We start from the raw sequence: 22805 nt of genomic DNA, 5'->3' as shown, positions 1-22805 counted from the left end.
GGTAGTAGTGAAATACCATTTGAAGTTTCAAATTTACTAGGGGAATTTGGAGATATTATCTCTGATAATGTTCCAAATGGATTGCCACCAGTAAGGCAAATCAGTCATCAAATAGATCTGATTCCAGGAGCTAGTTTGCCTAACAACACTACTCACATGATGATTCCTACTGAAATAGAGGAGCTAAATAGATAGGTTCAGGAGCTATTGAGGAAGGGCTTGATTCGAGAGAGCCTGAGTCCATGTGCAGTACCTGCAGTACTCACACCAAAGAAGGATGGTGAGTGGAGGATGTGTATAGATTCTCGAGCTATAAATAGGATAACCATCAAGTACTAGTTTCCTTTTCCAAGGAGGGATGATCTTATCGACTGCTTGAGTGGAGCTCAGTACTTCACAAAGATAGATCTAAAGAGTGGCTATCATCAGATACAGATTCGAGAAGGAGATGAGTGGAAAATAGCCTTCAAGACCAAGGAGGGTCTTTATGAGTGGTTATTCATGCCCTTTGGATTGATGAACTCCCCAAGCACCTTCATGCGGCTCATGAATGAGGTACTTAAGAAGTTCTTGGGAAAATTTGTTATTGTTTATTTGGATGATATTTTAATTTTCAGCAAGACTTTGGAAGAACATTTACTGTATATTCGTAGTGTCCTTGAAAGGCTAAGGGAAGAGAAACTGTTAATTAATCTAAAGAAGTGTGTCTTTGCAAAAAGGGAGTTAGTCTATTTGGGGTTTGTTATATCACCTGAAGGTCTCAAAATGGATCCAGAGAAGGTAAAAGCCATCTTGGAATGGCCTACTCCAAGGACTGCTACTGAGGTAAGATCATTTCATGGTCTGGTTAGTTTTTATAGGAATTTTATTAATAATTTCAGTGGCATATGTGCATCCCTAACTGATATAATAAGAGGGGATAGAAAAGAGTTCAAATGGACTACAACAGCTGCGAGAAGTTTTGAATTGTTGAAGAAGAAGGTGACAGAATAGCCTGTGTTGGCACTTCCAGATTTTAGAAAAGTGTTCCAGGTGGATTGTGATGCTAGTGGCAGTGCTATTGGGGCTGTATTAAGCCAAGAAGGTAAGCCTATTGCATATTTTAGTGAGAAATTGAATGATGCAAAGAAGAAGTATTCTATTTATGATCAAGAGTTCTATGCAATAGTTCAGGCCTTAAAGAAATGGAGGCACTATTTATTGCCAAAGGAATTTGTTTTGTATACTGATCATCAGGCATTACAGTACCTAAATAGCCAAGGTAAATTGAATTAGAGGCATATGAAGTGGGTAGAATTCTTGCAGAGTTATACATTTGTGTTAAATCATAGAATTGGAAAATCTAACAGGGTTGTAGATGCACTAAGTAGGAGACGGTCACTGCTTACAGTAATGCAGGTTGAAGTAGTTGGGTTTGATGAACTCAAGAATTTGTACCCTAAGGATCCTAATTTTGCTGAAGCATGGAAAGCTTGTAAAGAACCTGTTACTATAGATAGAACCAAGTGGTTAGACTATTTGATTCAGGATGGCATGTTGTTCAAAGGTAGTCAATTGTGCATTCCAAGGAGTTCCATGAGGGAAAATTTGATTAAGAAGAAACACAGTGGAGGGATGGCAGGACATTTTGGTTGGGATAAGACCATTGCCATTCTTAGAAAACATTATTTTTGGCCTCAAATTACACAGGATGTGAAGAAGTTTGTACAGAGTTGCCAGGTTTGTCAAGTTGCCAAGGGGTTTAGTCAAAATACTGGCCTATATTAGCCATTGCCTGTTCCATCAAGGCCATGGGAGGACATAAGTATGGATTTTGTTCTTGGATTGCCAAGGACACAAAGGGGTAATGACTCAATATTCGTGGTGGTTGATAGGTTCTCCAAAATGGCACATTTCATTCCATGCCACAAAACTCATGATGTTGTCCATATTGCAGACTTTTTTTTCAAAGAGGTCGTAAGACTACATGGTCTTCCAAGGAGTATAGTTTCTGATAGAGATACTAAATTTGTGGGGTATTTATGGAGGACATTGTGGAAGAAGTTGAGAACAGACCTAAAATTTAGTTCCACACATCACCCATAGACTGATGGTCAAACAGAAGTGGTAAACAGAAGTTTAGGAAATTTGCTAAGATGTTTAGTTGGGGATAAGCCCAAGGGATGGGATTTGATTCTACCACAGGAAAAGTTTTCTTATAATAACTCTGTAAATAGGAGCACTGGAAAATCACCATTCCAAATTGTGTATGGGAATAGCCCAAGGACTACACCAGAGCTGAGGAAGATAGAACAAGGGGAGAGGAAAAGTGTTGAAGCTGAGGAATTTTCTGAACATATCAAGCTTCTACATGAGGAGGTTCAAGCACACATAACCAAGATGAATCAAGAGTATAAAGCTAGGGCTGATCAAAGGAGAAGACATAAGGAATTCCAAGTAGGACATTTAGTCATGGTACACTTACAAAAAGAAAGATTTCCAGCCGGTACTTACAACAAGTTGAAAATGAAGAAATTTGGCCCCTGCAAAATTTTGAAAAAACATGACTCAGGAAATGCATATGAAGTGGAGTTGCCAGATGATATTCAGATTTCTCCCATTTTCAACATTGCAAATTTAACAGAGTATCATGATGATGGTGCAGATGAGGAGCTGGTGTTAGAGCCATGTCCAATTCTTGCTTCTAAGAAGGAGGAGATAGAAGACATTCTAGATCATCGTGTAGGTAGGAGTACCAGAAATAGGTAGTATGAAGAGTATTTGGTCAAATGCAAAGGATGACCAATTGAGGACTCAACTTGGATTTCAGCAGCTAAGGTTTCCCATTTGGGATTTCCTCTACCATCCATAAAGTGACAGGGTCACTTTTCAATCTACCCTGGGTGTCTGATGCAGGAGCATCCGAGGTATAAGGGCAATCTTGTGTCACCCAAAAAAATGTACTTAGACTTAGTTTCTGTTTCATGTCTTTAAATTTTTGGATACCCATTTGGCTCAAATAAAGGTTCCAACTCTCATAGTTCAACTATCAGTGCGTTTGAAAATCTTGAAAAAATAGGAGCATGTATTTGGGCCATCATTTTGATAAACTAGAAGGTGTGAATTGGCCAGATGAATGTAATCATGATTTAGAGCATTCCAAAAAAAGAATCAGGTCAATAGGCCCCATGGTTTGAAAGTTATTGCAATTTTTCAAGTTTTGGAGACCTCCTAAGAATGCTTCAAAGTCACGTTTGGGGCATTAAATGACCTTGAAAAGGGTCAAAAAATTGGGGATGAGTGAATCTCCTCCATAGGGCTATAGAGCGCTTCAAGAGCTTTCTGAAAATGTAAACGGTTCATCAATTGGAGCTACGGTTCAAAAGTTATGCCTCCCGAAAGTTCGGTTACTGTTTCTGGATTCTTCTAGATTTGCACCGACTTCTAACGCAGCTTCCAGAACCTTCTATTTTGTCAATGGATGCCTACTAGCACTTTCTAGAATTTACTCCTAGTCCTTAACCCTCCGATGTCTATTTAAGGAGATTTTTGGCATTGTAAAAGGCAGTTCAGAGTGGAGTTTGAGAGGAGGTGCTAAAAGGAGAAATATTCTCCAGATTTATGCTATTGTAAGCCCTTAGGGCATGTTCTAAAGTTTATTTTCTCTGTACTATTTTTACTAGCTTATTTTCTTAGTTAATAAAATTTCCCTTTTTGTTGGTTCCATTCGGTTCTTGGGTCATGTCCTCATCACAAGTTGAATGTGATGCAAGTGGTAGTACAATAGGAGTTATATTGAGCCCAAAAGGTAAACCTATTGCTTTCTTTAGTGAGAAGTTGAATGATGCTAAAAGGAAATATTATGTGTATGATCAAGATTTTTATGCTACTATTCAAGCCTTGAAGAAGTGGAGACATTATTTGATTCCTAAGGAGTTTGTGTTGTATACTAATCATAAAGCTTTACAATACTTGGGAAGTCAACATAAATTGAATCAGAGACATATGAGTTGGGTTGAGTACTTGCAGAGTTTCACATTTGTTACTAAGAATAAGAGTGGAGTTACTATAGAGTTGCTAATGCATTGAGTAGAAGACATTCTTTGTTGATTGAAATGAAGGTTGAAGTTCTTGGTTTTGATGAAATGAAAGAGTTGTATGATGTTGATCCTAATTTTTCTAAGGCATGGAGAGAGTGTAGAGAATCCAATTTAATAGATCACATAAGTAAGTATGATGAATATTTCATTAAAGAAGGTATGTTGTTCAAAGGTATTCAGTTGTGTATTCCTAGAATTTCTATGAGGTTGAATCTGATTAAGAAAAAGCATAGTGGTAGATTGGCTGGACATTTTGGAATTGATAAGACATTGAGTTTTTTGAAAGAGAAGTATTATTGGCCACAAATGTATAAGGATGTTCAAAAATTTCTAATGAGTTGTGGAGTCTATTAAATTGAAAAAGGAGTGAGTCAAAATATTTGTTTGTATACACTTATTACTGTTCTAAAGAAACCTTAGAGTGACATCAGTATGGATTTTGTTCTTGGATTATCTAAGATAGTGAAGGGATATATTCCATATTTGTTGTAGTGGACAAATTTTTTAAGATGGCTCATTTCATACCATGTAAGAAGACATTAGATGCTGAGCATGTTGTTCAACTTTTCTTTAAAGAGATTGTGAGATTTCATGGATTACCAAGAAGTATTATTTTTAGCAAAGATAGTAAGTTTGTTGGTTTTTTTGGAAGACTTTTTGGAAGAAGATGGGTACTGAGTTGAAGTTTAGTTCTACATTCCATCCACAGATAAATGGATAGATAGAGGTTGTGAATAAAAGCTTGGGCAATTTGTTGAGATTTTTAGTTGGAGATAAGCCAAGTAATTAGAAAGTAGTGTTGGCACAAGTTGAGTTTGCATATAATAATTCTATGAATAGGAGTACATAGAAAACACCTTTTGAGATTGTTACTAGAATATAGCCTAGAGATATATTAGATCTAAGAGATGTTGCTGGTGAAGAAAAGAGAAGTGTTGGAGAAGAATTTGTTGATTTTATGGAGCCTTTGCATAAGGAAGTGAAGTTGAGGTTGGAACAAAGTAATCAGAAGTATAAGGAGAATGTTGACAAGTCTAGAAGACATTATGATTTTGAAGTTAGTGATGAGGTGATGGTTCATTTAAAGAAAGGAAGATTTCATGTTGGAACATATAGTAAGATGAAGATGAAGAAATTTGGACCTTGTAAGATCTTGAAAAAAATTGATAGTGGTAATGCTTATGAAGTTGAGTTACTTGATGACATGGATATATCTCCTACATTCAATATTGTTGATTTCTATAAGTATCATGAATTAGATGATGAAGTTGTTATATCAAAAGATTATTCTAAGAAGTAGATTGAAGAAGTTGAACAGATATTGGATTAGAGAGTTGGCAAGAGCACAAGAGGAAAAGATTACTATGAATATTTGGTGAAGTGTAAGAACAGGCCTACTAAAGATGCTTCATGGATTCTTCAATTTGAGTTAGTTCAACTTAGATTGTGACATCTCAATGATTCAAGATAATCATTTCTTTTAACCCTAGTTGTCTAATGCAAGAGCATCTTGGGTTTTCTTGTTATCCTATTCAATTTTGGTCATTCTATATGTTGATGCCAAGTTATTGTAGCTCTAATGGATGCCAAGTTACTATAGCTCTAATGGATGCCAATTTACTATAGCTCTAATGGATGTTGAGTTACCATAGCTCTAGTGGATGCTAAGTTACTATAGCGCTAATGGATGCCAATTTATTGTAGCTCTAATGGATTCTGAGTTACTGTAGCTGTAATGGATTTCAAGTTACTTTAGCTCTAGTGGATGTCGAGTTACTTTAGAAATATAGTGTTGACTGAGTGTTCCTTCATGTGCTGAGTTATCTAGTGTATGCCAAGTGACTCTTCATGTGCTGAGTTACCTAGTGTATGCTAGGTGACCCTTCATGTGCCAAGTTTTCCTCTTTATGTCGAGTGTTAGCATTTGGATGTGATTTCTATGAGCTGACTTGTAGGATTTATTTTGATCACAACATTTATGTTAAGATTTTTTCTTGGGATGTGTCCAGACCATTGTTGGGTTGGCCTTCCTCTTATTTAATGTTCTAGAATGATTTATAAGTCATTTTGGCAAGTATACAGAGAATGTCTAAGCTTAGAATTAAGGAATTTTTTTGAGGGATTTAGGAGTAGAACGTGAAAGTTTGGAAATTTTTTTGCATATGTATCTAGAGCTGCAAATTTGATGTTGGATCTTTGATCTTGAATATATTTGTATTTGGCCATAACCTAGAAGGCCTTACAATTGGGCATGTATGTTGATTATTTGATGAATCAATAAGTGTTTTCTCATCTTCCTCCTTTGATTATTATTTTGTGTATTGTGTTTCTGCTATGTTAACTCTTGCATGGTGTTTTGGATAGCTAAATGTGCCTTTGGTCTTAGTTATTCATCCCTCTCTGCATCATCTCAATATTTCTTGATCCATTTGTTCCATCTTCTACTACCTCTTTTAGTTCTTACTAATATGTCCAACTTTGAGACAAATGAAATAAATTAGGTTTTCATTCAACCATTTCTTGTAATTTCATCTAAAATGTGTCTTGATGGAATTCTCTAGAATGTGTCCATACTCCACAATAATGGAAATCATACCATGTTTTGTAACCCCAATTGTAAGAGTTACCTTCTTGAGGTGCTTGTGTTTTCCCTTTAGATGTCTCGTTGGATTTTTTTTTGGATCTACATTCTTGAGCTCTATGTCCATATTTCTAATAGTTGTAACAATGTCCTTCAAATCCAAGTGTACTAGGTGAATCACTTTTCTTTGACCTATATGCATGTGCTTGGTGTCCTTGTTTCTTGCAATTAAAATAATTACTAGTAAACTTAGGTTTTTTGGTTTGTAAACCATTATTGCTTCTACAAATGTTGGTTGTATGTCCAAGTTTACCACAATGGTGACAAGTAGGTTTTCCATTGGATTTTGCATTTTTTCTCTCCACTCTTTGATGACTCTCCTTCCTTAGTAGATGAAGAGTGCTTTGTATGTCCTAGAATAGAAGTATCACTAAATGACCTTGGTGATCTCATCAATTCTTCAAAGTATCTAGTAGCTTCACTTGGTTTGTTCATTCCTTCTAGAAATTCTTTCTTGGATCTCAACTCATTCCTTAGTTGGTCACTTTGTGATCTCAAATTTTTAATCTCCATTTATTTTCTATTCAACTCCTAATTTGTAAGTAAAAATAGATTCATCATGTCCAACTGAGTATTTGTAAGCTTTTGCACATCAAATGATTCTTCTACAAGTTTGGTAGCCTTATTTCTTTTGTCTTCTTCAGCCATGATCTTATCTTCTTCAACTTTCTTCTTTTGTTAAGTCACTTCACATAGTATTACTAATTGAATTTCATGTTATTTTTTAAGGTCTCTAACTTCCTTACTTAGAATGTTGTTCTTCTCCAATATATTTTCTATTGTTGCATCATTGTCACTAGTATTTCCATTATTAAGAAATTATTTGATATCAACTTCCTTATATAGTGTGTCATATTGCTAAATGGAAATATTTTTCCTTTTTTTTAAAGGATTTCCTTAACTCTTCTTTTGACCCTTTAATTTGTTGCAGTATGATCTAGATTTCAATCATCTAGTTCTCAATGATTTATCCCAATTTTCATTCTTTTGTTTCTAAGATATGTACTCTCAAGCTGCTAGACTTCTTTCAAGAGAACTAAGCTCTAATAAAAATTGTTCAAAGTCTTATTTGGAAACAACATATGGGGGGGGAGGTGAGGGTGTGTGAATTAGGATCTATAAAAATTTTCACTATTAAAACAAAATTTAGTTGTATTCACTCCTAATCCATCTCATATCTTTGATCTCAAACCATATAATCATAAAATTATAATGCTGAAATGAAATATATCTAAGCATAATGTCGATGAAAACATAAACACATATCATAAAAATTTTGATAACCTAAAAAGACTTCAAGATGAAGGTAGAATAGAGTGGGGATGAAACCCATAAATCTTTATTGCTGCAACAATAAAGTTCACTTGTTAGGGCTACAATTTGATCACTTCTAATGATCTACCATGTGAGTGGTCTTCTTTATTAAAATATTTATAATAATGTTCAGTCTTACCTTGATTAAAGGATTTTACACTTGCAATAACATAAGGACTCTATTAGGATATTTAAACAAGGTCTATTAAAACAACTTGTGTTGCATAAAAATGTAACTAAAGGAAAACACATTAAGCAACTAATGCACATTCCTACATTATCATGCAAAACCTCAAAATATGAAAGAAGACATGTAACACAAAGACAACATGAAATTACAATGACTCAAACTACTAATGCAAACCTCATGAAATCATCAAGTGTAGATGATTTCATTTTTGTGGGATGTGGTTGCTCACTATTCCTGTAGCATAACAATGAGGTAGATAGTAGATGTGGAAATGAGGAGAGGGCTCTCCTTTTATAGGAAAATGGATGGCCAAGACTGAATGCAAGACGGATGGCTAGGATCTCTCAAAATCAATGAGGTGTCCATAAAGTGGAGGCCAAGTAGACTCCACATGGATTAGGGTTTTGACCATTCAAAGGGGGCAATATGCTCACACATGTGTGAGCAACCTTTGATGGTGACATGTCAATGACAGGTGTAAGAGGCATGGCTTCTCACACATGTGTGAGACAACTTTGAAAGTGACATGATCAATGAGGTGTGAGAACCATGGCTTCTCACACATGTGTGAGACAACTTGATTCTCATGCAAGAGGACAAGTGTGTAAGAGGCATGCAAGATATGAGGGATGAGAAAAGTGTGAAAATCTCTCACACATGTGTGAGGATTCCTCACACATGTGTGAGAACACACTTAGGATTAAGAGTTGATTAGCTAGAATGATTAGAAAAAGAAAGCATGATTAAGGAAGTGAGTAGGTTTAGCATGATGGGTTAGGTAGGCTAGTGAGGTTAGGTGAGGGTTAAAAGTAGGAGCCATGTGCTCAAATAGGATTAAATGCAATATTTAATTCCTAGTGGGATTAGGCAAGGAATTAATTAAGTAAATGACATACTTAATTAAAGTGAAAGGGGTTAGATGCAAGTGGGAATTGGTTAGGATTTAAATAAACTTTAGTTTATTTAAATTAAGGTAATGCAAACGTAATTAAATAAATGTAAAATTTATTTAATTAAGGTAGGGGAATTAAATAAATAATGAATATTTATTTAATTGGCTAGGAACGAGTTTTGGAAAAATTTAGGTGTCTACATTTTGCCCCTCTTTGATATAGAATTAGTAATGTTATATCAAAGAATAATAAAATATAGTGGCTGAAAGGATAAGACTAGTAGCATGATGCCCCAGTTATGGAAGGATGAGGAAGGATGACGAGGGTGGAAGGGTATGCCCCCTCGAGAGGACATGTGGGTTAGGAGAACATGGATGTTCTATCAAAATGGATAGAAAGATGAAGGGAGTTATGCTGCAATGGTGTGAACAACCTAAGTTTGATATTGTATTCGACACTATGCACCAAGGTATGAGGAACCAAGATGACAATGTGTCTAGTATGTGAAAAAGGGGTCTAATAAAACCATATGTCTTATGAAACCATGATATGGAAGACCATGATTCCTAGGACAATAGGATGCAAAGACCATGATAAATGCAAAAAGTACTAATACAGACAAGTAACAAGCAATCATGCACGAAAAACCCAAAGTAAACCAACATTTTGCCCCTACTCAAGCTGAAAACCCATTAATGGATTGATTAATGATGATTGATTAAGGATGGCAAAGCTAATGCTAAGTGTAATGCACATCCAAGGATTGGGAAGGATTCATCCCATGATAATGATGTTTGAATATGATTAATGGATGATCAGCTGATCGGGTCAAATTGATGAATCAATTAAGGATTGATGTACAAGACTACAAGATTAGATTGATTGAATTAGTATTGATTGCACAGTGATTGATATATATATATATATTTATTTATTTTTTTTGATTTTATGGTGGATAGAAGAATGAATGTGGATGAGATTGGAAGAATGATGTTGATAGGATGAAGAATGATAAGAGTAGAATAGATTTGATGTGAAAGAATTAGAAGAATTGAAAATTGATTGAAATAGAGGATAAATGAAGTTGATTGAAGTGATTAAAAGAATTAGATTGAATGTGATATGAATGAATGTGGGATAGAATGGATAGAAATGAATTGATTAGAGGAATGTGTGAGAGAGTGGATAAAATGAATGGATTGAATGAATGTGAGATAGAATGAATAGAATGGAACCAATGACAAGGGAGGGTCAAGGTAGGATAAATGGAGGAAAAGCAACGTGATTTTGGTGGATGACAGGAAGGGTGAAAGGATATGAGGGGCCAAATAATATGGTGTAAGAAAATGCAGAACAAGGACCATGTTTCAAAGGAGTCCAAATGCTCCATACCAAATGTATGAAAATGGAAGGAAGTATGGTGGGAAAGGATGCATTAAAATGGAATGAGATATGGTGCGAAGGATAGCGTATGGAGGAAGAGAAGGCATGTGCTCACGATATTGTGCCTCTATAAACATTTATGGTATTGTGCCTCTAATAGTGATCACAAGCATGTGCATGAAAGTGGAATGAATAATGGATATGGGAGGGAGGGTATGAAAAAGGGATAATGATATGAAGAGTATGGATGACATGTGGGATATGAAGGGGAGGAAAGGTATGGGATAACCAAGATCAAGGACATATGAAAAGGGGATGGAAGTATGTAGGATTATGGATGGAAAAGAGATGCACATGACCAGGACTATGGAATGCAAGATATGGAGAATATGTCAAGATCAAAGATGTGAAAGTGGATGGAAATATGTAGGATGTAGGACAATGTATGGATAATCCGCAAGGGATATGGAAAGTGCATGTGGATGGATGGAAGGAGAATGAAAGTCAAGATCAAAGATAGAAAAGGATAATGAACGGTGGATGGAAGCATGGAAGTTATGTAAGGGAAAATGGTATGGGTAGAGCTTGCCCCCAGTGTAGAGTGCAAGTGGAAGAGGAAAAGTGAATGGATGGGTAAGTGGACGTGGAAGACTATGGATACATGATAGGAAAATGAAGGGAGGACTCAAGCATCTATATACGTGGATGGTATCCCTTGATACCTTTTCCTTTTTTCTTTTTTATTTTCAAGGAATTTGTATTATGTTCTCATAGATGTTGGTAGGATAGTGAATGGAAGAAAAATGACTTATGAAAAAGTTTGGATTAAGGGGGTGGAGTGGGTGGGAGGAAGATATGGTTGATGGATGCTAGGTTGGAAGGCTTGTGAAGGAAGTGGAAAGATCTTCATTGGCACACACCTTGAAGTAGGGTAAACTTTAAGAAAGCCACCTCCAAAAAAAGATATAAAATATTGGCAAATATTTCATTATTTTGAAAAAAAAAATTTATTTATATTGGCGAAACTCTCAATTTTTTATTCTAAATATGATTAATTTTGGCGACTATTTTTGAATCATAATTTTTTTTTGTATAAAATATTGACGAATCTCAATAATAATAGGAAGTTCATTAATCACCATGGAATATTACAAATCAAAATTGAACATTTTTTTACCTTGTGGAATGTTATGAGAATCATTACATATACTTTAAATCAATAGTGAATAATAAATATTGGTGATATATCCCTAAATTAACTAATAATTATGATAATTATTGTCAGTTCAATTTAATTTCTCCAATAATATATTATATTTAGGTTACTCAAATATATTCATGTAACGAATATTTGAGTTTAAATTTTTCAATAAAATAAATTATTGAGCAATTTTAAATATTCTAGAATTGAATTTTATAAAACTATGGCGATTTAAGTTGTATCAAATCTTAAATTATTAGCCAAAATACTAGCCAAAAAATTCTAAAATTAGCCAATTTACGAATATTAGCCACTAAATTATACCCTACCTTGAAGGGTGATGGAAAGGAGAAAATTGTGGAGGATATGTAAGTTTGGATTTTGGGATATAGGCACCCAAAATGGATGAAGGAGATGATGGATTAAGGATGGTGGATTTGGGTATATAAGGACCCAAAACAGATTTAGAAAATGGAAGCTCAGATGGTTTAGGAATGAGGGAAGCCTTTGGATTAGAAAAATTGGATGTCATTGTGAATCTTTCTTTGAGATTCATTGCTACATTAAGTAGCTTTGGAATCCACATAATTTTTGCATTTTTTATTTTCAGCCTTTGTGGCCTTTTGATTTTGCTTTGGATCAGATTTTTCTTTTCTTGAACATGTTGTTTAGAGGGGACATGTTGATCCTTGGGCTTTTGTGGATTTTTGGCTTTATTTTCTTTTTCTTTAGCATCTAATGTGCATTCATGGCCTATGGTATGGGTGTATGAAGGTAAATGAGATGGAGAGCATATGGATGAGGAATGTTGGAAGGAATTCAAGGATGTGTGCCTGTGTTGATCCTTAGTAGGACTATGAGGGGATGAAGTAGAAAATATGGATATGGTGGATAGATTTACGTAAGGGCCCAAAATGGATGGAAGGGATGAAGGGTTTGAATGTGTAACATAAGGACCTAGAATGAATGGAAGATAAGGACCTAGAATGGATTTGGAAGATGAATGATGGGAAGCTTTAGGTTTGGATGGAGGAATTGTCGAAGGTGTACCAACATCTTGAGATATTATTTCTGCAATGGGATACTTATCATTTTCAAGACAAGATGTGAGTCCAGGTGTATGGGGTTCATGAGTGGATTGGATAGGTATGATAAGATCATGTGGAGGATTAGGATTACAAGGGGGATTATTAGGGATAGTAGGATTTTGAGACGGAGTGGGATCATGAAAGGCGAATGCAAGGGTGCTTTGATCTTGACTTGAAAGAGGATCATGGAGTGGAATGAGTGGATCATGAGATGGAATAGGATCATTGAATGGAGTGGAGGGAATGGAATCATGAGATGTCATGATTTGATCTTGACATGGAGGAGAGCTAGTGGATGGAGTGGAAGGAACTTCTTCATGAAGGGAAGGATCTATGGAGGCTAACTCTTGAGATGGAGAAGAATTGGTGGAACATGGAATGTCTTGATCTTGATTAGGAAGGGAATCATGAGATAGACTAGGGGGGATAAATGGATCTTGAGGGATAGGGGAAGGATGGGATGGAAAAATGCTCGGATCTAGAGGAGAAAAGGCATCTATAGTGTCATGCTTTGGAGGAAGGTCATGAGATGGAATCGGGGGTATCACTTTGGGTGATTGGCTCTCTTCATTTTGTATTTTACACTTAGCCAAGAGTGATGTGAAAAAACCCTTACGAGGTGGGGATGAGGTTTTTGGAGGATTAGGATTGTGGGAAGGTGGAACTATGGGTGGGGGATTGCATGGAGGGTTGGGGTTGGATGTGACATGAGGACTAGGATCTTTGAAACATGGGGGAAGAGGACACATGGCATGGAAGGTGGCCTCTTGCTATTGGCTTGCCAATAGATAATTCTTTAATTGTTCCATTTCCATGGCAAGGGCATTTGTGTTGGAGGAAGTGTGTGGGATATGAATGGAATTGTATATAGTTGAAGGGTAAGGAAGTGGATTTCCCTTGTCAAATGTAGAGGAATAATGAACATGAGATGGATGAGAGTTGGATATGAAGTGTTGAAAATAGATTTGATATGTTGGTTGAACAGGAGGTATAACTCCATATTATCTTTGAAGATCATCAACCATTTGATTAAGCCAACTCGGATCCATAGATGTTAGATGAAGAATGATGAAAGATTTGATGAAGGAAATATGAACTTAGGACTAGGAGCAAGTTTGGACTTTGTGTGGACTTGATTTGAATTAGATTTGACTTGATATTGATTTGATTAAATTTTATTGGATTGGATTGAATTTGATTTGATATTGGATTTGATTGAATTTGATATTGATTTGATTTGATTTTATATGATGTGATTGAATTGGATTAGGGTTTGATTTTGATTTGATAAAAACCCTATGATATTGTGAACAAGTGAATATTGGATTTGAATTAAAGTCCAATGTTTATGAAAATGCTCCTATGTCCAAAGTGGAAGATGTGATGCAAAGTTGAATTAGAAGAAGAATTGAATGAAATTAGAAAGATGGATTATGTAAATGGATTGAATTAGAAATTTATTAGAAATGCATGAATTTGACAAGGGATTGAATTAGAAGAATGATGATGTAGAGGATTGAATTAAGAATACATTATGAGATTGGTGGAGGAAATTGGATCTAGATGATGATGAAACATGTCTAGAATGAAGATTAGGAATTAGATTGAATGATAAGGATTTGATGTGGACAAATAAAGATGATGAAGACGTCAATGAATGTTGTGAATGATGAAGACCAAAGATGTATGAGGGTGATGAATGTGATGGAAAGAAGAAGTGACATGGAAGTGATGTGGAAAACTTGACTAAGAGGTCTTAAACCAAGGCTTGTTTTTGTTGTTTTCAAAATTATTTTAGGTTTTTTTGGATTTTTGAAGTTTTATGATTTTTTTTGGATTTTTTATGTTTTAAGATGCAAAATATATACAATGAAATATGTACAAGGCAAGTGTATTTCAAACACTCAGGAATGTCAAACACACCAACAATCCTATAAGGTCTTGACTAGGATGTACAAGGATCAACTAAAGGGTGTCCTCGATATACACAAGGTACGTGAGACCCAAATCTGTAGATGAAAGAAAATACTACCATACAGCCAGGGGGAGACGGTAACCCAAATCTCCTCCTTCACTTCCCAAAGGTATAAAGTTCTTTGGGGCTTAGCCAAGAGTGACAATATTTTTCTTCCAAGAGAGGTGTCTTTCGATTCACCTCCCAATTTTTATACTCCACCAGAACACTAGAGTTGAGGTCATCCCAAGGGGTGATGAAATCCCCAAGCAGGCCTCCTAAAAAAAAAAGAAAAACAAGACCACTTATTTCTTGTGCACCCAAGATCACCTGAAGGTGTGAGGGGAGAGTATACGTAAGTGGCCTTGGGGTTCAAAAAAGACATGCATTCATTTTTAATGAAATTTTAGGTTATGTAATCTACTTGAAGACACACGTGTTTAAAGCATACAATGTTCTTTCTAATTTGAAATAGCGCCAATGTAAATGAAAATGCAGATTCGTCAACAAGAAAGTAAATTGAGCAAGTGCCTAAGCAAAATTGTTGAAAATGAAAGATGCTAAAAATAAAATCAATTTACTTTAGGGCATTCAAGAGTGTGTGACTTCATTTTTAAGCACCAAATCCAAATGTGATCTAGCCTAGGTATACATGTAAATTGTCCCTTAATGCATTCAAGATAGTGTGAGTTCTTTTTATGCACCAAATCCAAATGTTTGCTACCCTAAACATGCATGTCAATTTTAAACACCAAGTCCAAATGTTTTCTATGCCAAGATTCATCCATTCAAATGAAAGTGATTAAGTCATACAAGTTCATTAACTTTTGAGTCCAAGTGATAAAAATCACTACAAATTTCCTTAGTGATGAAAATCACTATTGTTTTTTTTGTTTTTTAAGTCTTTCAAGCTTAATTTTCAAGAGTAATAAATATTAAGAAAAACCTGCAAGAAAATATGGTTAGGTGTTTAAAATGCTCTCATCTACAATGCTGCAATAAACAAGTTAATTAGCTTCAACAAAATCTCAAAAATGAAGGCTAACTATGGGAAAATTTTATTTTAACTTTTTTTGTTATTTTTCTATACATAAATATGCTCAGAATGACCTAATTCATACAGAACCACAGAATGCGCAGAAAATAGAATAGCGCAGATGACACAATAGAAGGTTGCCAAAAAATGGAGATGACAGAATAGGTCGTCAAAAAAGCACAGATGACAGAACGCAAAGATGACAAAGCACGCAGATGCCAGAATGCGAAGATGACAATATAGACTTCGAAGACACGTTGCCAAAACACAGACGACAGACTAAGTTTTGTGAAGACGACAATATACAGTCACAGACGACAGAATGGTTTAAGTGGGTAATCGACGAAGATGCTAGTATGCGAAGATGACACACGTAGACGCTAGTTCATAGAGATGACACTCAGAGAGGCTAGTATGCGCAGACGCTGGTCTGCGGAGATGCTGATCTGTGCAGACGCTAGTTTACGGAGATGCTAATCTGCCCAGACAATAAATGCAGATGACACTACGACCTACGGAGATGAAAATGCGATATTTTATGACTGAACCAAAGTTATTTGCAAAATTTTGAAATAAAACCAGGGACGTGGGTCCCACTGGGCATGCCAAAATGTGTTGCATAAAAATGTAACTAAAGAAAAACACATTAAGCAACTAATGCACATTCCTACATTATCATGCAAAATCTCAAAATATGAAAGAAGACATGTAACACAAAGAAAACATGAAATTACAATGACTCAAACTACTAATGTAAACCTCATGAAATCATCAAGTGTAGATGATTTCATTGTTGTGGGATGTGGTTGCTCACTATTCCTATAGCATAACAATGAGGTAGATAGTAGATGTGGAAATGAGGAGAGGGCTCTCCTTTTATAGGAAAATGGATGGCCAAGTTTGAATGCAAGATGGATGGCTAGGATCTCTCAAAATCAATGAGGTGTCCATGAGGTGGAGGCCAAATAGACTCCACATGGATTAGGGTTTTGACCATTCTTGGGGGCAATATGCTCACACATGTGTGAGCAACCTTTGATGGTGACATGTCAATGATAGGTGTAAGAGGCATGGCTTCTCACACATGTGTGAGACAACTTTGAAAGTGGCATGATCAATGAGGTGTGAGAAGCATGGCTTCTCACACATGTGTGAGACAACTCGATTCTCATGCAAGAGGACAAGTATGCAAGAGGCATGCAAGATATGAGGGATGAGAAAAGTGTGAACATCTCTCACACATGTGTGAGAACACACTTAGGATTAAGAGGTGATTAGCTAGGATGATTAGAAAAAGAAAGCATGATTAAGGAACTGGGTAGGTTTAGCATGATGGGTTAGGTAGGCTAGTGAGATTAGGTGAGAGTTAAAAGTAGGATCCATGTGCTCAAATAGGATTAAATGCAATATTTAATTCCTAGTGGGATTAGGCAAGGAATTAATTAAGTAAATGACATACTTAATTAAAGTGAAAGGGGTTAGATGCAAGTGGGAATTGGTTAGGATTTAAATAATTCTTAGTTTATTTAAATCAAGGTAATGCAAACGTTATTAAATAAATGTAAAATTTATTTAATTAAGGTAGGGGAATTAAATAAATAATGAATATTTATTTAATTGGCTAGGAACAGGTTTTGGATAAATTTAGGTGTCTACACAACTCTTTTAATATATTTGTGCTGACTCAATCTATCAAAACTGATTCAGTACCTAATCCTTTGATTTTATCTACAAGATATTTATGGATCTCCTCTCTTCAATATCTCAAATACATCTCCTTATTTGATATACTTTTTTTTTTCCTTCACTATTAGGTTTCTTTGTTTGATCTCCTATCTAAGTTAGCCTTCCTTTCTCTATTCTAAGCTTGTTCACTCATTCACATTCACTTCCAATCAATATTCCATTTGCATACATCTTTTAGGATTAGATCCATTCTTAAATAAATAATTAGGAAGACTTTTCATATCTTAATCAACGATCCATATTTCATCCTTTTGTCATTTTACCCTTTTGATTTTCTTATTGGTTAATCTTCTTTTCTTGGGATTAATGTCTTCTGAAAAAATGTGTAATCTTATCCTTAACTATCTCTACAATCTTTAAATGTCATATATAAGTCAACTAAAATGATTTGTATAAATTTTTGTGCCATTACAAACTCATATGTCAAAATTGGTTTACTTGGCACTTGAATGTTTTGATGCTTGGTCATAACTACATTCATGCTTTCACTCAATTTCTATAGGTTCAACCTATACTAAATTAACCAATCATTGATTAACCTTTTATTTTCTTGGTCTTCATTGTTTTAATTATCATGTATTCTTTCTTGGTCTCTAATGGGGTGCTCAAAAAATCTTTGACTTGTTTGGCATATGATGAAGTATGGACAAGTCCTTTATAGCTCAACCTTCTCTAGATGGCTCAGTTGTAATGATGACTAACTAAGACTACCTTGGAAATGAATAAATGTTAGACACTAACATGAAACTTGGGCTTATAGATCAACAATCTACCCCTTTGTCATTTGTGGAAAAAAACACTTTGTCATGACTTGACAATCAATAGAAAATTACAAAAGAAGTTCTCCCCCTAAGACTGTGATTTGGTCTTCAAAAATGTATCTCTGCTACACAATAGACATGTCTATAAAATTTGATTCTAACTCATCTAATAATTCTATTTTTTATCTTTCCTTTCTATATATTAGATATTTCCCCCTTTATTGACTCCTTGTTCCTGTCATATGTAGATTTTCCCCTTAATTTATGTCATGAAGATATTTCCCACTTTTTTTTGGCACTTATGGCTTGGGATTGGTAGGCTCAGTTGGTACTTATCCAAAAATGTTTTGAAACTAGCCAAAATGTCTTCAATTCCTTTATTCCATCTATCTCTTGTTGATTTCATGGCTTGACTGTGAATTTCTATTAGAGCAGCTAGATCAATTAAGCTTTCTATTGTTGAAAGATGGGAATCTTTCCTTGTAAGATTATGAGCCACAGATAATTCCTTCTAAGTTGTCTCCAAATGGGTTAGTAGCATGAATTTAATAGAAATTTATTTATTCCTTATGTCACTATCTCTAGCCATCAACTCAACTAATCTCTTCTCATCAACTATTAATTTATTGTATGAAGGTGAGCTTGAACATGCTATCTTTCTCAAAGAGATTCTCAAGCCTTCATATGTTCTTATATCATATCAATAGAATGTTGATTATTCAATATGAATAACTCAACATCACAAAGTTTCATATACAAAGAATGAATGGATTTCAAAATTCAAAACAATTAGTTATGATTCTTTAAATAAAGATGATCAAGTGATGTTTGAAAAAGCTATGATGGATATGATGCTGAATTTGAGGTATACACCTAAAGAGTTAGGTGAAGGTATTCCTGAAGATTTATAAAATAAATTAGATGCTAAGTGGAAGTGGGAATTATCTAATGAAAGAAAAATAAGGGAGACCACTTTAGCAAAGACAATGCTTGATTTGGGACAGACACATATGTCTATAGCCCTACAAGATATTGTAAATAAATTATTATCAAAAGAGAGGTCATACAAAATTTTGAAGAATAAATCTCATGAAGTAGAAAGAAAGAGAATTCCTATATGGAAGGAATAATTTGGATTTCTTGTTCCATTGGCTAATGAAGAAGAAGAGGAAGAAAGCAAAGATGTAATAGAGCTAGAAGAGCAAGATGAAGAAGAAATTGCCAAGACAGTAAAAGAGATAAGAAAAATAGTAGAAGGGTGTGAACAACAAGATATTTTCACTATAGAGGACATTCCTAATTCATATTTACATAAGTAAAATATATTAACTAAGGAAGATTTGAAAAAATTCTCAATCAAAGGCCTTAGATACCTCTCTACTATGCACCATCCAATTTTGTTACAAATATGGGATTATACAAGGATTTAAAGTGAAAAAACTAATTATTTTCAAGTTACATCAGTTACAATTTTTTTTGTTATGAGTGTTGAGTGATAGGGTAAGGCAAAAATTGTGTTTCTGCAATTCACTCATGTCAGAGATGATAGAAAGGATGACAAAGAGGTAGAAGAAGAGAAAGCGATGACAAAGATAGAGAAACCCAAATTATAAGATGCTATTCAAGCTCTTATACAAATGCCAAGTGTTGTGCTAATAGAGAAATTAACTATTTCACTCGTACAATAGATTAGATCAACTCAAAATTAGCTAAGACAAACATATGAACCAAGTGCAAAGGGAAAATGACTACAAATATCACTACCTAGTGATAGAACCCCTCGTTCATAGATAGTGACATAGAAAGATGAAAGACCAAAGGAGATAATGAGTTTAGATGAAGTCATCACACTACCTATGTATGATCTGAATAAAAAGACTCTAGAATAGATGTAAGAATTGCAAATGTTTCTAACTCACAAGACAAAATAAGAACAATTGAGAAGAGAAAACAAGAAAAAGAAGGTATTACATAATACCAAACATATTTGTGTTGATGCTTTTGAGATTTTTGATGTTAATGAGAAACATCAAATTTTGAATCACCTCATGTATATAGATGATAAATTTAAATGGAAGTTATAGAGACAAATAAAAAATTGATGAGATGGTCTGAAAAGAAATTTGAGCACAAAGTTTTGGATAAAGTATCAATAGAACTTGCACTCAGCATGGTTGAGATTTCTAACCTTACTACTTAGTTGGAAGGAATTTTGAAATTCATTTGCTATTTGTATATGATTTTTTTAAATTTTGAGTTCTTCAAATTGGAGAATCAATGTTCTATTGATATGATATAGGCAGATATGAAGGCTTGTACAATTTTGTTGAGAAAGAACACAAGTTTAAGCTCACCTTCATACAATAAGTTGACATTTGATCAGTAGAGATTAGCTAGGTTGATAATTTAGAATATATTAATTTATATTAAATTCATGCTACTACCCCATTTGGAGATAATAGGAATTATCAGTGACTTAGGATCTTACAAGGAAAGATCCCCATCTTTCAACAATAGAAATCCTAATTGATTTAGTTACTTAGCTAGAAATTCACATTCAAGTCATTTAATCAGAAAGTGTAATGTCTCCCTTTTTCTATAACAAGGGAGAGTGTGTAATTCTTCACATTTCTTATGTATAAAAGACAATTTTTTAATGATCCTATTAATTAAGGCTTTATTCCAAATGCATATGAAATATAATGAGTAGAGTTAAATTTATATACAACTAATTATGATTTCATAACAACCAATATTATGGTGATGTAATTGTTGTTTTAAATATGCATGAATTATAAGAAATGATTGAGGGAATTCCCAGTATCTTGTATTACTTGTTGTATCTGATATGCTATTAAGAATATGCAAATTTTATAGGCCATCTCCAATATATCCTTTGATCTATGCTTTGAATAATTCTTTAAAGGGCCTCATCTGATATGACAATAGCAATATGCTCTAGTGATGTTGTTTCTAACTATAATCTTATATGCTTCCACCAAAATGGATGCCAAAGGCAATATGGTCTATCATAGAGAAATTCTTACAGGATCCAAATAAATAAGAAATTCTCTCACATGTTGTTGTTTGAATGATTATGATTGCCTTCTTATACTGCATGTTGGGAATGTTGAGACATAAGAGTTAAAAGACACGTCTCTTTAGCATCTCTCTTTTCTTAGTGCTAAATGCTCCTCTTCATGACTAATTGTCTCTTCACTTGTAATAACTTTCAACATTTTTAAAATAAACTCTTAAAAGTTTATTGTTATTAATATCATGCCTTTTCATAAAATTGATGTGCTTGTCTTGATGGCTATTGTAATTGGTATCATTAATTTTCTATTGACTAATCCTTAGAATGATTAATATCAATAGTGTAATGTCCCCAATTGGGGCCTTTAGTAATTTATTATATTTTTTCCAATTGCAGACCAAATATAAATATTTTCTTTTTGTATTTCTCCATACCTCCACATTGTAATCACCTAAAAATGGTCATCTAGAATATTAGCCCCCTTTTCAACATTTTGGCTAAATTAATTTAATCATTTACCTAGACCAAATTGCTAATAATCAATTTATTTTATTATAACTTATAGTTTGACTATGCTATCCTAAGTTCATTATTTGATTAAAAGAACATGTCCCCTTTTAATTAAATAAAAGACCCCATTCTTCTAACCCACTTAAAGTGCACACATAAAGTCCTTTTTCTATTTTGCAATTAAAAGAAAACGCTTTGTGACTTTTGTCTTATATGACAAGTCAACTTATATTCTATTGGTTGACTTGTGTGTGCACATGGATCACTCCTCTTTTCAAATTCCGCCGTTGATCATCCACCATCTTCATCTTGATCTCTACCATCCATACATCTTTAAAAGGGAGAGAGCTTTCCCCCTCAATGAATCCTCATTTTGAATATTGTTATGTTGTAGGTTTTCTAACAGGTTTCTTTGGAGCTTTGTGGAGAACTTCTATTTCTTGTCTACATTCTCTCATCCATGGCATTCTAGCTTAGCTTAGTTTTTATTTTTACATGTAGCTTAATCTCACATAGCTTAATATTTGGATTGTAACACTCTCATCCATGCTTAGAATAGTTGCACTTTACATTTCATTCTAGCTTAATCTTCATTTGCATTGCATTCTTGAGGAACTCCTTGGGACATTTGCATTCTTGCATCTTGTCTTTGAAACCTCCCATTGCATGGTTTACTAACAAGAAGAGTATCTCTAAGGCTCATCTAAGAGCCCTTGAACTTGAAATACACTCTCTTGCACTCCCTGGATAGGGAGCTCTAAGCCAGCATCTAAGCATTCCAACTCATGGAATCGTTTGGATAGAATAGTTTAGAGTGTGACGCAAATCAAGTGTACATTTTTGGCACCCACTGTGGGGCTTGAATCAAGTTTCTAGCTCCATTTGCTTTTATTTTTCATCTTTGGTTTTTTATAGCAGCATATTGGATCTAATCAAATGCTTTTGTAGAATTATCACTTTGGTTTTAAAGCC

Source organism: Cupressus sempervirens, chromosome 8, assembly GCF_028749045.1.
Source record: "Cupressus sempervirens isolate cs-2001-9-10 chromosome 8, ASM2874904v1, whole genome shotgun sequence".
Taxonomy (NCBI): Eukaryota; Viridiplantae; Streptophyta; class Pinopsida; order Cupressales; family Cupressaceae; genus Cupressus; species Cupressus sempervirens.
This window is presented reverse-complemented; position numbering follows the sequence as displayed.